The sequence below is a fragment of the Panthera leo genome, chromosome F2, assembly GCF_018350215.1.
Source record: "Panthera leo isolate Ple1 chromosome F2, P.leo_Ple1_pat1.1, whole genome shotgun sequence".
Classification (NCBI taxonomy): Eukaryota; Metazoa; Chordata; class Mammalia; order Carnivora; family Felidae; genus Panthera; species Panthera leo.
Genome location: NC_056695.1, coordinates 52089968 through 52107419, shown reverse-complemented (window position 1 = coordinate 52107419; position 17452 = coordinate 52089968). Strand labels below are relative to the sequence as shown.

The following is a 17452-nucleotide window of genomic DNA, read 5'->3' as shown; positions in this document are numbered from 1 at the left end:
CTTGTAGTGAGAACTCAGGATTTATTCTTGTAACAGCTTTCAAAGGTACCACACAGCAGTATTAACTATAGTCATTATGTTAAACGTTACATCTCTAGTAATTACTTACCTTATAACTAGAAGTTTGTACCTTTTGACCACATTCATCCATTTATCCCTTCTCCAACCCCCACCTCTGGAAACCACAAATCTTTGTTTTGTTTTTAGTTTGCATATATAAATGAGATCCTACAGTATTTGTCTTTCTCTTTGTATAATGCTCTCAAAGTCCATGTTGTTGCAAATGGCAAGATTTCATTCTTTTTTATGGCTGTGTGTGTGATCACATCTTTATCCATTCATGAAAACTTAGGTTATTTCCATGTCTTGGCTATTGTACATAATGCTGCTATGAGCATAGGGGTGCAGATACATCTTTGACATAGTGTTCTCATTTCCTTTCAATAAATATCCAGAAGCAGAATTTCTAAATCATATATGGTAGTTATATTTTTAATTTTTTGAGGAACTTCATTCATTTGCAATACTAGCTGGATCAAATTACAACTCCATCAACAGTGCACAAGTGTTACCTTTTCTCCACACCCTCTTTTGCATTTGTTATCCTTTGTTTGTTTGATAATAACCATACTAACAAGTGTAAGGTGCCGTATCATTGTGGCCTTGGTTTGCATTTCTCTGATGATTAGTGATGTTGAGCAGATTTTCATGTACCTGTTAACCATTCACATATCTTCTTTGGAAAAATATTCCAGTTATTCTACTCAGGTCCTTTGCCTATTTTTAATTGGACTCTTTGTTGTCCTGCAAATATTCTTTTCCCATTTGATAGGTTGTGTTTTCATTTTGTTGAGCAGAAGTTTTTGATGTAGTCCCACTTGCTTATTTTTTATTTTGTTAAATAGGCTTTAGGTGTCATATCCAAATAATCATTGGTAAGACCCATGTCAACGAGTTTTTTCCCTGTTTTCTTTGAGGAATTTTACAGTATCCAGTCTTACACTTAAGTCTTTAATCCGTTTTGAGTTAATTTTTGTGAGTGGTGAAGAATAGGGGTCTAGTTTTATTCTTTTGCATGTGAATATCCAATCTGTCCAGCGCCATTTATTGAAAAGACTATCTTTTCTCCATTGACTATTCTAAGATCCCTTATCAAATATTAGTTGACTGTATGTAAGTGGGTTTATTTCTGGGCTCTCAATTCTATTCCATTGAACAGTATGTCTCTTTTTATGCCAGTACCATGTTGTTTTGACTACTATAGCTTTATAGTATAGCTTGAAATCAGAAAATGTGATACCTACTACTTTATTCTTCTTTCTCAGGATTGCTTTGGCTATTTGGATTGTTGTGGTTGCATATAAATTTTAGGATTCTCTTTCTACTTTTGTAAAAAAAAATGTCATTGGAATCTTGATATGAATTGCATTGAGTCTATAGATGGCTTTGGGTAATATGGACATTTTAATAATATTTTTCTAAGTCATGAACACAAATACCTTTTCATTTATTTGTGTCTTCTTCAATTTCTTTCAATCAGTGCCTTGCAGTTTTCAGTGTAGAGATCTTTTGCCTCCTGGTTAAATTTATTCCTAAGCATTATTTACTTATTTATTTTAATTTTGTAGATGGAGTCATTTTCATTTTCCAATAAAAAAATATTGCTAGTATATAGAAAGGTTACTGATTTTTTGTATGTTAATTTTATATTCTGTAACTTTTCTGAACTTATCTTTTAGATGAACAGCTTTTGGTGGATTCTTTAGGATTTTCCTATATATAAAATTATGTCATCTGCAAATAGAGACCATTTTACTTTGTCTTTTCCGATTCCGATGACTTTTACTTGTTTTCTTGCCTGATTTCTCTGGCTATGATTTCTACACTATGCTGAATAAGAGTGGTAAGAGTGGGCATGCTTGTCTTATTCCTGATCTTAGAGGAAAAGTTTTCAACCTTTTACAATTAACTGTGATGTTAGCTGTAGGTTTATCATATATGATCTTGATTATGTTGAGGTAATTCATTGTATACCTAATTGGGTGTTTTATCATTAACAAATATTGAATTTTGTTAAATGCTTTTTCTATGTATATTGAAATGATACAATTTTTTTCTTTTATTCTATGAATGTGATGTATCCTATTGATTTGTGTGTATTAAATCATCCTTGCAGCCCAGAGGTAAATCCCACTGATCATGGTGAATGGTCTTTTTTTGTGCTACTGAGTTCATTATATTTTTCACATGCTACTGAATTTATTTTGTTAGTATTTTATTGAATTTTTGCATCTATATTCATCATAGATATTGGCCTGTAGTTTTCTTATAGTGTCCTTTTTTGGTTTGGTATCAGGGTAATACTGGCCTCATAAAATTGCACTTTGATTTTTTGGAATAATTGGAGAAGGATTGGCATTCTTGGTTAAATGTTCACCAGTGAAGTCATCTGATCCTGGGCTTTTCTTCATTGGAAGTTTTTTTATTACTCGTGCAATCTCCTTACTAGTAATTAGTCTGGTCAGATTTTCTATTTCCTTCTCATTCAATCCTGATAGGTTGTATGCTTCTAAGAATTTTCCTGTTTCTTGTAGGTTGTCTGTTTTGTTCACATATAGCTGTTCATAGTACCTATTTATGATCCTTTGTATTTCTGTGATATCAGTTGTAAAGTCTCCTCTTTCATATGATTTTATTGATTTGGTCTTTATTTGTTAATCTTGCCAAAAGCTTATACATTTTGTTAATCTTTTTAAAGAATCAGCTCTTTGTTAATCTTTTTTTATTGTCTTACTATTCTCTATTTCATTTATTTTTGCTCTAATCTTTATTTCCTTCCTTTTGCTAACTTTGGGTTCAGTTTATTCTATTTCCTTGAAGTATAAAGTTAGGTTATTTATTTGAGAACTTTCATGTTTCTTGCTTTTGTGAGTGGGTTAGAGGGACAGAGAGAGAGAGAGAGAGAGAGAGAGAGAGAGAGAGAGAGAATCTTAAGCAGGATCCACTCTAACATGGAGCCCAACATGGGGCTCAATCCCATGACCCTGGGATTATGACCTGAACTGTAATCAAGCAACAGATGCTCAACTGACTGAGCCACCCAGGTGCCCCAAGAACTTTCTTATTTCTTAATGTAGGTGTTCATTGGTATGAACTTTCCTCTTAAAACTGTTTTTTGCTGCATAAGTTTTGTCATGTTGTGTTCCCATTTTTGTCTCAATACACCTTTTTCTTTTCCATTTAATTTCTTCTTTGATCTGTTGATTATTTAAGAAACTGTTGTTTAATTTCCACGTATTGATGAGTTGCAGTTTTTCTTCTGTCATTAATTTCTAGTTTCAAACAATTGTGGTCAGTGAAGAAACTTGGTATGATTTCAAACTTCTTAAGTTTTCTAAGACTTGTTTTGTGACCTAACATATGGTCTATCCTAGAAAATGTTCTAAGCACACTCAAGAAGAATGTGTATTCTTCTGTTGTCAGATAGAATGTTCTGCATATATATGGTATGTCCATTTGGTTTATAGTGTTGCTCAAATCTGATGTTTCCTTATGTTTTCTGTATAGATGATCTATCTGTTTTTGAGAGGGGGTATAAAAATCCTTAACTATTATCATATTGCTGTTGATTTCTCATTTTAGCTCTTTTAGTTGCTTTAAGGTACACAAATGTTGGGTTCATAAATATTTGCAATTGTTATATCTTCTTGATGGATTGATCACTTTATCATTATATAACAATGGTTTTTGTCTCTTTTTACCATTTTTAAAGTCTATTTTGTCTGATAAAAGTATAGCTACCCCTATTTTTTATTGTTATTGTTTGGTTTGCTTTGTTTGTTTACCATTTGCTTGAAATACCATTTTTGATTCATTCACTGTCATTCTATGTGCATCTAAGGCTAAAGCAAGTCTCTTGTAGGCAGCATTTCATTGGATCTTTGTTTTTTGTTTTGTTTTTTTATCCATTTAGCCATTCTGTGTGTTTCCATTGGAGAATTTAATCCATTGATGTTTAAAGTAATTGTTGATAGACAAGAACTTACTATTGCCATTTTGTAAATTGTTTTCTGGTTATTTTATAGATACATTGTTTCTTGCCTCTATTCCTGCTGTGGTTTTTGTGCATGTGTTGATGTCTTTTTGTGTCAGTTTTCTTTGATTTCTTTATTATATTCTTTTATATGATCACTACAGGTTTTCCCCTTGTGGATACCATGAGACTTACATAGGATATCTTAATATTATAGGGGTGCCTGGGTGGCTCAGTCAGTTGCACATCCAACTTCAGCTCAGTACATGATCTCGCATTTGTGGGTTCAAGCCCCGCATTGGGCTCTATGTTAACAGCTCAGAGCCTTAAGCCTGCTTCAAATTCTGTGTTTCCCTCTCCCTCTGCCCCTCCCCTGCTCATGCTCTGTCTCTGTCTCTCAAAAAATAAAATAAACTTTAACAAAATTTAAAAAATTATAACACCCTATTTTAAACTGTTAGCAAATTAACCTTGAGAGTGTTCCTAAAGTTTATACTTCTTCTCTCCCTCACATTTTAAGTTATTGATGTTAAAGTTTATATATTTCACACTGTGAATCCAATAGCAGATTATTGTAGGTATGGTTATTTTTATTACATTTTTAACTTTAAACTAGAATTGTAAGTGAATTACACACCTCTATTACCATATTAAAGAATTTAACTTGGACTATGTATTTAGCATTACCAGTGAGTTTTATGCTATTTCCTTACGTTTTTACAATGTTAATTAGCATCCATTATTTCCATTCAAAAGATTCCCTTTAATTTTTTTTTTTTTTTTTTTTTTTTTTTTTTTTTTTTTTTTGGTAAGACAGGTGTAGTGGTGATAAACTACCTCAGGTTTGTTTATTTGGGAAATTCTTCATCTGTACACTTCTGAAGGACAGTTCCACTGGGTACAGAATTCATGTTTGACAGTTATTTTCTTTCACTATTTTGAATTTTGAATATCATCCCATTCTCTCCTGGCCTGAAAAGTTTGTGTTGAAAAATAGGCTCATAGTTACATGGGTGTTCCCTTGTATGTAACTTGTCACTTCTTTTTTCTGCTTTCAAAATTCTTTTTCTTTGACTTAATAATTTAATTATGTGTCTTTGATATCCCTATTTGTGGCCCTTTAGGCTTCATGGATCTGGATGTTCATTTCCCTTCCCAGGCTTGGGAAATTTTCAGCCATTATTACTTTAAATATACTTTATGCTCCTTCTTTTCTCCTTCTGGCTTTCCCACCACGTGGATATTGTTTATTCTGGTTGTGTCCTATAAGTCCCATAGGCTTTCTTCACTCACTTTTTTTTTTTCTTTTTGCTCCTCTGACTGGACAACTTCAAATGTCCTGCCTTCTAGGTCACTGGTTCATTCTTCTTCATGATTGGGTCTGCTTTTGAATCTCTGTATTGAGCTTCTCAGTTTAGTCATTGTATTTTTCAGCTCTAAGATTTCTGTTTGTTTTTTGATGCCCTCTATTTGCTGAATTTCTTGTTTTGTTCATGCACTGCTTTCCTAATTTCATTTAGTTGCATATCTTGTGTTTTAGAGTTCATTAAACTTTAAGATGATTATTCCAAATTCCATGTCTTAGAGTTCATTGATTTCCATTTCTTTTGGTCAGTTGTTAAAGCTTTATTAGTGTTCTTTGGTAGTTCACCCTTACTTGATTTTTTTATGCATGATCCCTGAATCCCTTATATTAGTATCTGTATATTTGAGTAAGGAGTTTCCTCTTCCCATCTTTACAGGTTCATTTTGGAAGAGACCGTATTTTACCAATAAGTTCAGTTTGAGTTTCTGGCCAGGTCTGCTTCTAATGTCCTGGTACACGGAACTTACTATCAGAGTCCATTTTGGGGCAAGGCCTCTGCTGAATTCTGAGATGGGGGATAAGGAGTATGTACCAATGGTCGAGAATAGTTAAACAGGACTTCTGACTTGTTTTCCTGCCCAAGCAAGGCTGTAGGATGGGCATCACTGTTGCCTGGGTTCTCTGTTCAGTCTTCCTAGATGTCAGAACTGTGTAATATTCTCAGCAGTAGGTTCAGCTATGAGTTAGTTTCTCTGCCCTGGCAGGGCAGCAGAATGGCCGCCATAACCCGCATAGCTAATTGTTTGAGGACTCTAATCAGGAAGACTGTGCACTGTATTCCTTGGCCAAAAAAGGCCACTGATTTTGCTCTGCAGATGGGAAAGACCACAGGCTAGGCTCTCTGTTCAAGTGCCCCTGTACACAGGACTGTTGAAGGGGCTACACAGCGTCTCATTTTCTCTGGTTAGGTTCTCTGGTCAGGTGGGCTGAAAGTTATATGCAGCAATGAGAGGGACTGTGAATTAGTTTCCCTGCTTGGGCAAAGCTGGTGAACTGGCTTTAAGTCCAGGAAGGCTTTTTTGGAGTTATGGACCGATTTTCAGGATCAGTAAGACTCTGAGGACCCAAATCAGGCAGATCTGTGCCCTACTGAATTCCCTGGTCAGGTTGCACTATCATCTTGGCTTTGCAGATGAACTGAGACACTAGTTCAGAATACTACTTGGATGCTGCAGGTAGGAATTTGGTCTGCCAAGATCTGGCAACTGGTTGTTGCAAATACCTCCCCTCATCCCCATTACAATCAAATTCCTAGTGGTCAAGTCTCACAGATTTTCCTGCAATACCATGGGGGTGATATCAGAGTAGGGGTTCCCAAGAAGTGACCCAAAATGCTGGAGGTGCTGAATGTCTACCCTAGGTTCCCCCCCCACCCCCCCACTGATGGAAGAACCATAGGCTCAGGGAGACCTCTCAGTGTGGTACTGTGCTGGCTTGAGGGAGGGGCAATGTGGTCAACATGTAGCCATTTTTCTGACACTTCTAATATAGTCTGTCTTGGTCTTTGTGGTACCCAGTGGGAGGTGGGGGGCTTGTTTCAGCCTCACCTCTGTGTTCTACGATTTTCTCAGTGGTGCCTTGTCTATGAACAGTTATTAGCTGTTCTTGTGAGTGGAGCAAAATTGGGATCTATGTCACCATCTTGGTAATACCATTCTTCTCTTGGAATCTTTGGACAATAAGCTTACTAACCTAACATTAAGTCATATTACAGGCCTATACTTCATAAGGAAGAGTGATTAATGTGCTATTGTAGAAAAAAAATCCATGAATGAGAAATAAGATGACCTGGAGTTTATTTCTAAGTAAGTTCATACTAACTAGTCTTCTAGTTATACTAAATTAAGTTTATAAGCTCCTCCAACTCTAATATTCTTGTTTTGTTTTTTTAGTAAACTTCAAAATATCCATTCTATAAAAGCAGTTAATATTTATAATTTAGATATTTTATAATTCAAGAAATATATAAATTATCAAAGATTGAATTCTACTCAGCATGGTCTTGATGTTAGGTGTATTTTTTTATATTCCATTTTTTAAAATTGGTCATCTACTTATACAAGTTTGTCTTAAACATAGTTTGCTACTATGTTCCTCTTTGTTTAATCAAGTTAAATAGGTAAGACTTACTTTTTGGATTTTATAAACTTGAGCCTAAGTATAAGCTACCACAAATACTTCATGAAATTTGTTGAAATTTAAATTTATTTGTTTATAGGTAAAAAATAAAGTAGGCACATACCATCAACATAGTTTGATCACTAAGTTATTGCAATTGTTTTTTTAACTCTTAAAACATTTTTTTAAATGTTTGTTTATTTTTGAGAGAGAGAGACAGAGTGTGAGCAGCGGGTGAGGGGCAGAGAGAGGGAGACACAATCAAAAGCCAACCTCAGGCTGTTAGCTGACAGCTCAGAGCCTGATATGGGGAGCCAAAGTCACACACTTAACAGATGAGCCACCCAGGCACCCCACAGTTGGTTTATAAAAAGAGATGAATATTAGAATATATTCATTAAAAATAAGAAAACATAGAAGGATACTTCCAGAGCATTTAGCAAATTTAATCCCCAAACTTGCAGTTTTCGGTTGTATCCCCGTTTGTTCATCACAGACTGTGCCAATAGCTTAGCTTTTAATCCCTGAAAAACAATTAAACATTTAAGCACCACTTAATGGAGAAGAATCATTAAAATAAAATTGAAGTTCACATTGTTACTTGGAGAGGCTTATATTTATTGTTTCCTATAAAAGTTCCAAGGAAACTAAAAAAATTACAAATATTGGCATGGGGCACATCACTTCTTTGCCTACTTTTAAAAGAGTTGTCTCTGACAAAGTTTACTGATATGAAAAAAAGGGATAACAACTCAAATTTTCAAAGAGCTTGGAACATAGATCTCTAGTGAAGTGACTTTATCAGTTCAAGCTTTTTCTCTCACCAGTGACTATTTTAGAGAGAACAGCCTAACAGGCATATCACAGACTGCACAATCTCCGTAATATGTTTTCATTCTAAACACCAATGGTTGTATTTGGGAAATATTAACAGTATTAGGAAAAGTCTTTAAAACTTTTTCTTTAACGTTTATTTCTGGTACAGAGAGAGAGAGCATGAGCAGGGGAGGGGCAGAGAGAGAGAGGGAGACACAGAAACTGAAACAGGCTCCAGGCTCTGAGCTGTCTGCACAGAGCCTGACGCGGGGCTCAAACTCACGGACCGCAAGATCATGACCTGAGCCGGAGTCGGACGCTTAACCGACTGAGCCACCCAGGTGCCCCAGGAAAAGTCTTTTTAAAAAGACACTACAGAATTAGAGGTCAGGGGGGTGCTTAAAAGAATTATGAATAGACGTTATATTTACAAAGAATTTAATAGGATAGGAAACTGTCATATTATGTTAGTGAAAAAGCATAATACAAAGCTATGTATATAGTGTAATATCCATCATATATAACATCTATAAATATGAGTACTAAGTATACTAAATGGAAATTTATTAAAAGCAAATGTACTAAAATACTGTGATTTTCTCTTAGTGTGACCTTGTTTATGTTAATACTTTGCTATACTTTTCAAATTCTTTAATATTCATAAAAAGGGAAGATGGCTAAGTATATAGTACAAAATTTAAACATCCTTTATCATGATGAAAATTGATAGCCAGAATGATTAAAAATGAAAGCAAAACCGTTTAAATGGGGGGAAAGTACCACTGTGCTCAATTTAGATAAATGACACAAAATCAATGCCATATTAGAAAAATTAGGATTTTTAAAAACGTCAACAATTAGCTAACTAGAGAAAACTCTCTTAACTCAAAATACTTTTCTTCCCCAATAATGAGCAGTGAGAGAGGAGTCCTTGTTTGTGCAGAGAAGGTAGAGTTTCAGGCTCTTCCTTTCCTATAACTTCTGTTTCCTCCTCACAGATTCCTATAAATCACTAGTAGTTTATGTTACTAAGCCTATGCCACCTGCTCACTGGGGCCATGTTGTAACCAGGCTTATTATATATCACAATACAGTTGTTAAGAGGACAAGTCCTGGGTTAGGCACCTGTGTTCAGATCTTGGCTTCACTTCGAATGTTGCCCAGCCCCCTAACCTCTATTTCAGTTTTGTCTTCTGTGGAGTGGAGATGACAGCCTCAAAGTGTTTTTTAAATTTTTTTTAAATGTTTATTTTTGAGAGGGGAGAGACAGAGTGAGAGTGGGGGAGGGGCAGAGAGCGAGAGAGGGAGACAAAGAATCCGAAGCAGGCTCCAGGCTCTGAGCTGTCAGCACAGAGCCCAATGCGGTTCCAAACTCACTAACCATGAGATGATGACCTGAGCCGAAGTCCAACACTTCACCAACTGAGCCACCTAGGTGTCCTGGCCTCAAAGTGTTTTAAGACGGTGAAAGGGGTAATTCCTGGAAAGCTGACGATATCCCTCCCACCCTACCCAAAGCCTCACGGTCTTCTCCATCTCATTTCATGCCAATTCAGTCCTTCCGTGTGCTCATGTCCAAGTCCTTGATTTCATCCTAATCCCTCTTTCTTCTCACACTACATCCAATCTGCCAGCAAATTTTGCTGTCTCTACTGTCAAAATAAATGCAGGGTCTGACCACTTCTTTCCATCTCTACTGAGACCATCTTGGGACCAGCTGCCATCCTCTTGCTCCAGGACTATTGCAACAGCCTCCTTAACTGTATCCCTCGTTCCCTACAATCTGTTCTCTGCAAATCGCACAGTAAACCATTACGTCACTCCCTGCCAAAATCCTTCAGTGGCTGCCCATCTTGGCCAGAGGAAAAAGCAGATTCTCAACCAAGACCTAAATGGCCCTACAAAAGCTGATCCCTCGTACCTCTCTGACCTCAACTCCTATTCCTCTCGCCTGTGCCTCTCGTCTCCAGCCACGCAGGTCTCCCAGTTGTTCAGAACGAAAGGCAAGTCTTGCTTTAGGGCCTTTGCACTTCCTGTTCCCTCTGCATGGATCATTCTTCCCTTAGATATTCCTATGGTTTGCTTCCTTACCCCCTTCAAATCTTTACTCACATATAATCTTCTCAACAAAGCCTTCCCCATTTAAAATGGCAAATCCTCCCTTAGGACTCCCCATCCTATTTCCTGGTTATATTTTTAACTTGAACATGTATCACTTTTTCCACTTACTATATAAAGTTTTTATTTCTGCTATTTAGAATATCACTCTAGAAAGGCAAAAATTGGGGTCTTTAACAATGCCTGGTACCTATAGTTAATATTTTCTGAGTAAATGAATGACTGCATATCCTTAGGACATTGCCTGAAGATAGCAAGTACTTTACACATTTTAATTAATAACATGTTCCATGAGATCTAGAATCATGACATCATAAAGTTGGAAAGAACTTAAACCATCTATTGTTTTTTCTATAGTTTTGAAAGGTGATCATCTGAGCTTTCAGTGTGTTCTTTCTCAATAGGCCATTGGCTACCAAAAAGAGAAGCCAGTTTCCTTTTTAAATCACTCTTTTTGTTAGCTAGCTAGGCTGACATGTGTCTCCTGGTAAGTTCTGTTCGTTGATGCTAAGGTTATGCTCTGCAAGTATACTCCATCCATCTTCTACATGAGGGAACATTCTGAATATTGGAAGACACCTAGAATGTCCCACTTAAGTCTTCTCTTCCTCACATGAGCATTAAGCATCCGTATACATTTTCTGTTAATACCTGAAAAGTGAGGTCAGAGATGGTCACACCAGTATACTGCCACTATTGCAGACCAAGACTACATTAATATTTTATCTACTGACGTCATACCATTAGCTCGTATTGAATTTTTGGTAGTATAAGATAACCAGGTTATGTTAATGATTTATGGGTTTTTTTTTCACATTAGCTTCTTTTAAGGTGGTTCCTTATATACTTGTATTTTCTCACAAATACAAGATAATCTTCACAGAGACCTCATTCTTTTTAAACTTAGAAATAAACTAAACTAGTAAACTATTACAGTGGAAATGCTATAAACTTTCAGGCAAAGAAAGAATAATAATCCACTATTTTATCATCTATAATCAGAAACACTTGTTATATATTTAAAGCTTCACTCAGGTAGTTTCCATAAATTCTCTTCTTCCACCATCATATCCTCTGCTACAATCTCAGAATTCTCAGCTAAAGAGGATCCCATCTTTGATGAAACACATACCCCCACTCCTCTCAGACACTCTATACTCTAAACATGCCTTCAGAGATCTCACAGTGGAAAAACCTCTGTCTCTCCATTTGCCATCAAACCAGGATCTTGAGAACACATAAAACTACAAAATGACTGCTTCTCACAAAGATGATGCCATTAAATTAACTTCATGCTATGAACTAAAAATGTCGAACAGAAACCTTGGTTTGGTAAATTGTTTTCTCGCTCTGATTTTTGTACCTCACTGCTCAACCCATTTGTTTATCATTAAAAGCAGGGTCATAGCATGATGCCTAATAATATCAACAGTGGAATCAGATAGCCTTAATAGGATATATTTTGAAGTGCTTACAAGACATATTACAAATAACAAGTATTTATGAGTTGAAGAATAAATCATTAACTACAAGCAGTGAAGTGTTTAATAACAGAACAAACAGCTTATTCTCTGTACTACAATTCTTTTCATCCTATCATAACCCTCCCCGAGCTAGGCCTGAACATGGCTGATGGGAAACCATCTTCACCCTCAAGATTAATTACACATGTGTAGCTAAAAGCGATTTGTCACCAGGAAGATGTCAAATCTCGACACGAACAGAAACAGAACCATATTGTAGTCAAAACAGATTTGCTGGACAGTTATTTTAGGCTTCCAGCACAGGTTACATCTAATTATCCAGATTGGACATGAGAGACATAAGCACATATATACAGCCCTCCAGATAATAAAATGTTAATCAAAATCTATTTAAGTTGCTTTAAGCAGTTTTAAGAGAAGGCTACCAGACTTTGCAAATAAAATTCCAGGTGCCCAGTTACATTTGAATTTCAGATGAACACTTTTTTAGTTTACACATATCTCCAATAGCAATTGACATACACACACAAAGAAATTATTCACCATTTATCTGAAACCTAAATTTAAATGGTTATCCATTTTCTCTGGCAATCTTAGGCTAAGATCTAAGCAAGGGGACTACCATTGGAGTTCACATCAGTGTAACAGAGTGTTAACTGGGGTTTTGGTCCATGCAACAAAATACAACAGGTGATGTGTACCAAAGCTAGGTGACAGACAAAAGGTAGAATGCACAAAAAGAATGTACAAAAACTGGTTCCACGCTTCTTGGACCATTCAATCAGATCAAGATTATAAAAAGGGGGGCAAAGCATTTAGAGAATGAAAAATATATTTGGGGGAATGTTTCTATGGAAAAAGCTGGGCTTGAGCCTCACCTCCAGTCCCCGAGGGGAAAAGAGAGGAGTTTGTCATTCACAATCTCAATGAAGAGTAAGGGTTTCAGCCAGAGACACTAGAGGGACCTAATCCTCTCCATAATTGAGAGATACCATGGACTGAGAAAATTAGAGTGGCCTATTTCAGGAAAACAAAGAGACAACATGGTTCTATTTGCAAAGGAAGTATACTTCCATTAGTAAAAGCCAAGAAATGTTTGATTCCCATGGACCAAATGTGGGCTGTAGGGGAAAGAGCTGGTCTGGAGCATGAAACGACTTGGTGTAGAACCAGGATGGGGATATCTCCACACCAGGGCTGAGGTCAGAAGGTGAGATGTTCTCACGTGCTGTGAGAGCTGCCACTAAAAAGGGCTACTGAGAGGGTCTTCATAGTACCCACAGAAGAAAGTATCAGCTACAAACACCCACCAGGGCCAGAGTGAGAAACCAGCTTATGAAGATACCAGCCACCAGCCAGCAAATAATTTCCCTTCCTTATTTCCCTTGTTCCCTCCTCCCTCTTTAACCTTGGCATGGTCCAAAACTACAGCTGGACAAGTCCAGGAACGTTACCGATAAGCTTCTCTTTCTCCTCCCCAAATGCCCGGACCTATTATCTACAGGCCTGGGCCCCTTACTCTGGATTAAAACTCAAAATGCTAATTAATATCATACACTGATTATTTTTGCATTTTGCACAAACGCTGTCTTATCTCTTATAGTAACTGCATTACTGTACGGTGAACATAAACATTTTGGGACCTGATAACTTTTAATCTGGTGGACAGAAAAAATCTCGGCTCAACTATAACTTTAAAGAAGCAATATGAATTACAAATAAAACAGTTTAGATTATATCTAATATATAGTGGTTATATTGGAACAAAGATTAAAATAGAGCCCTTTCTATGAAAACCAGTTTGGCTGGAACAACTTTCAAGGAAAATCCATCTATGTCCACCTGTCCATCACATTGATTAACCAGGAAAGAGGCTGCTGGCTGCTGTACTATCCACTTTGGCCACGCTGTTCTCTTGCTGGCCACATGAAGAGCCAGTTTCAATTCGAAAGCCTATATACAATTTTATGCATTTAAGAACATATCATTGAGTTGTTTTTTGTTTTATTTTGTGTTTTTGTCTTTTGTGGGTTTTGTCTCTCTTTGTTTTTACTTCTGAAAGTCAGCAGGAAGATAAAGACACTGTACATAAAAATGCTTCTAAACTTGTCTGAGATTTTTTCAGACCTAAGAAAGGTTTTACTTTGAGTCGATTTGTAGGGTTTGTTTTTTTTCCAAAGACTTCATTCAGTGGTTTTTTTTTCCATTTTTTGTGCCAGTTTTATCCAACTCTCAAGGATTCCCAGATTCCTTTCTGCAAGAAAAGGAACAATGCTAGACAGATTAACCTCCAGAAACTGAGAACAAGAAAGATATATAAACATATCTGGAATCAATAACAAAATCTATTGCAATAATGTATAACACAAGAAACTCCTGACACAGCCATAGCCAAAATGTAATGCTAGCCAAACATTGCACAATGCTGAAGGCAGCTGTCAACTCTGAAAATAAAAATAGTAGATAGTGTCACCACAGACAGAATGTACAAATTCCCATAATACAATTCTCACCTGAACATAGTACAAGAAGAGCAAAAACGTAGAAGCCTGATCCGTTCACCTGTGTCTGTCTCTTAAAATTTGCAAATGTCCAAGATGCTTAGGAGTTATCCTGTTGTATTTCACAATAAAGAATAACTAATGCTACATTTGGAAAAGAAGGGAAAGGGATACTTTTAAACAAAAGTAAAATTATATGTAGTATTTATATATAGTATCTTGTGAGTCTATCAGTGTAACTCAGATTTATATATCCAAAAGTATTACTCATTTTGGTTTTTCTAATTTCTTATCTTTTTTTAGAATTGAGATATAATTAGCATATAACATTGTATTAACATTAGGTGTACAACATGATTTGATATATGTACATATTGCAAAATGATTACCACAACAAGTTTAGTTAGCATTCATCACGACACATAGTTACAATTTGTTTCCCTTTGAGAACTTTTCAAAAAATTTTTTTAATGTTTATTTGTGAGAGAGAGCACTCACACTCATGTGCACGAATGGGGGAAGAGCAGAGAGAGAGACAGAGACAGAAAATCTGAAGCAGACTCTGGGCTATCATGAACCAGGAGATCATGGCCTGGGCTGAAGTCAGAGGTTCAACCAACTGAGCCACCCCAGTGTACCCCACCTTGAGAACTTTTAAGATCTACTCTCTTAGTAACTTCCAAATACATAACACAGTGTTGTTAGCTATAGCTCTCATGCTGTGCATTCCATCCCCAGGATTTACTTATTTTACAACTGAAAGCTTATATCTTTTGGCTTCTTACACCTATTTTGTGCCCACCCACCACCTGTAACAACCATCAATACATTCTCTGTATCTATGAGTTTGTTTGGGTTTGTTTAAATACATTCCACATATAAGTGATATCACATAGCATTTGTCTTTCTCTGACTTATTTTACTTAGTGCAATGCCCTCAAGGTCCTTCCATGTTGTTGCAAAAGGCAGGATTTTTTTTCTCTCTAAAATATGCTAAAACCCTAATTTTAGGTCAGTAACCCCAAAATGCTATTTATTGTGCTTTTAAACATTTCTGAAAAACCATGCACTAATAGCAACCAGTTCTTCTGAAGAAATTTAAAAAGAAAAAATAATCCTGTGTAGTGGGTCACAAACTAGGAGCCCTGACTGCCATCTCCTACTTCAAATCTCAGTTTAGGTGACAACATAGCAAAGCGAGAGAAGCTGAAAAAACCTGGCACAAACACACACCTTTGCTTATTCACCAGAAACAGTTTTGAAAAGGCGCATTTGTGCCAATGACTAATTCCACCTCGAAACTATAGTCTAGAAGGGTCTCTAATCTAAAACACATTTGACAAAAATTTCTCCTCACTTTCCACCCCCATCCTTTCCCAGTACAGTATTTAGGGTGTTTTTTTTTTTCCAGTGGAATAGGCAAGATGGATGCAATATAACCAAATATTCAAGTTAAATTCCATCTTGCCCATGCAGGTTAATCAGAACAGTGTCTGAGCCAACTGATTCCAAATAAACCAAGCTCTGTCTCATCTTCAGAACATTTATTTCTTTAGGTTCTATTATGAGCTTCCCTTTGAAAGCTATTCCTATAACAGCTACAATAGAACGCTAAAGGACATTTTTCAAGTCTTGGAACTCCTCTTTGGTTTTAATCAGGATGAGCTTGAGGGGCTCAGGCTTGTTTATTACAGAATCTTTTTCTTTCTGATGATTAAACTGACACTGCTATGCTATTGTTATTGCATTTAACTTTTTTTTTCACTCAAAACATACTCATGAACAGGCCTGAAAATTCAGACAAGTAGAAACAAAGGGGCAGAAATCATCAATTTTTCTTCAACTATTTATTCTAACAGTTTTGGTCTTCTAAGCCTTTGACAAAAATATGTACACCTGAAACATATATAATTATATATATGGTTTTCTGTATTATTCTTTTTATTTATTACTCCATTAGCATTTCCATGTTTTTACATAATCTTTGTAAATATATTTATTTTACATAATATTTTAATAAGTGAATGTACCATGGTTTATTTAATTCTTTCATTATGATTGGACATTCTGTTTCTAGTTTTCACAATTTTAATGCTAGAGTATTAATCTTAGAGTATAAATCTCTTTTCAATATTTGGGATTACTTTATTATGGCAGATACTCAGGGGTGGAATTACTATTTAGAGGACACTATGTTTCTTAAGACTCTTCATACATATTGATAAACTGCTATCCAGAAAGGTCATACCGAATAACTGCCTCCGGCAATAACTAGAACATTCCTTGGTACATTTACCAGTGTTTTCATCCCAGGCTCATTTGCATTTTTGCTAATTTGATAGATGAAGAATTGGACCTCATTGTGCTTTGCAGTGCATCTTTGAAAACTCAGAGACCTTTATGCACATACAGATTTTAAAACCTTATAAATCCTTTTATGTAAATTAGTAATTTTCCAAATCCTTTCCTCCCACCCAAACACACAGCAACCATTTCCTACTCCCCAGAGGCAGAGTTTGTTCTAGCCATTGTTGCTGCCTCATCCTTTGACCATGAGACCACACATTTATGGGCCTGGAACAATACGACCTCTCCCTGTCTCTTTTTGATTGCTGATGGCAATTGAGGTGATCCACCTTGGCATGACAATGAGCTGAAGGTGTCTTCTTATGTGGGTGGACACTAAAATGCCCCTCTCATAAAGACAGGATATTAAACAACTTGATTCTTGATTCCTGCTCCATAACATGTTTCACTCAATAGTCTATCCCTGGGCTACCGTGTCAGTTGTGTATTTCAACAATTCAGCAACCCTCAAGATAATGAAAGTCAATTGTTCTTACTTAGCTGTGTTCATGGAGCTGATTTTCGCCATCTTTTATGGTCCAGGTGCATTCAGTTAGTTACAAGATAAATAACTTCTGCCTTCCTCTCAAGAAACCTTATAGGTATTGATGTACCCCACAGCCTGCCTTTGCTTTTCCAGGGTAATGTTCTCAAAGAGCAGAGTTCACAC

The 17452-nt window shown here is 36.3% G+C and overlaps 1 long non-coding RNA gene across 2 annotated transcripts in view; it reads right to left on the bottom strand.

Annotated features, from left to right (window-relative positions):
• Positions 1–13725: 13725 nt before the first annotated feature.
• Positions 13726–17452, bottom strand: part of LOC122210807 — a 180062-nt gene continuing 176335 nt past the window's right edge. For both annotated transcript variants that reach the window (XR_006198259.1, XR_006198260.1), the window contains exons 9-10: positions 14449–14580; positions 13726–14189 (exon numbers count right to left, since the gene is read on the bottom strand). This is a non-coding gene — a long non-coding RNA (uncharacterized LOC122210807). The remainder of the gene's footprint in view (positions 14190–14448; positions 14581–17452) is intronic.